This window comes from Piliocolobus tephrosceles, unplaced genomic scaffold (assembly GCF_002776525.5).
Source record: "Piliocolobus tephrosceles isolate RC106 unplaced genomic scaffold, ASM277652v3 unscaffolded_16242, whole genome shotgun sequence".
NCBI classification, from domain to species: domain Eukaryota; kingdom Metazoa; phylum Chordata; class Mammalia; order Primates; family Cercopithecidae; genus Piliocolobus; species Piliocolobus tephrosceles.
Window position 1 is genome coordinate 219 of NW_022297913.1, and position 471 is coordinate 689.

At 21.9% G+C, this 471-nt stretch overlaps 1 long non-coding RNA gene across 1 annotated transcript in view; it reads left to right on the top strand.

The window, feature by feature from the left end:
* The window catches only part of LOC113220908, a 444-nt gene extending 212 nt beyond the window's left edge, over window positions 1–232 (top strand). The window contains exon 2 of the long non-coding RNA XR_003307569.1: window positions 10–232. This is a non-coding gene — a long non-coding RNA (uncharacterized LOC113220908). The remainder of the gene's footprint in view (window positions 1–9) is intronic.
* The last annotated feature ends 239 nt before the right edge of the window (window positions 233–471 follow it).

The following is a 471-nucleotide window of genomic DNA, read 5'->3' on the forward strand; positions in this document are numbered from 1 at the left end:
TGTGAAGAGGTTAAAATCGTAAAAATATGTGCAGTTTCATTGGCAACGATGTAGCATAGTAAAAAAAGTAAAAAAAAAGAGAAAAAAAAAAAGAAATACCCCAGTGGATTTTTTTTTATTATGATTTAAAACAATCAATAATAACATAATAGAAGGACATAAATGTACAATTTAGTAACATAACTTTATCGCTAAACTATATTTATAAGGACTTAAGAAAAAAAAAAAAAAAAAAAAAAAACAATAACAAAAATAATACTAATAAAACACAGGTATATACACCACATGACTGCCTCAACAGAGTTATGATATTTTCTTAAATCTTGATATATAAAAAAAAAAAAAAAAAATTATATTTATATGTTCACTTATTAATACTACATAAAGCGCAATTCATTGTATATTAATTTATTTATTGTTTGAAGCGTATACTTGAAAACATATCACTATAAAGACTTAAAAGTTATGATG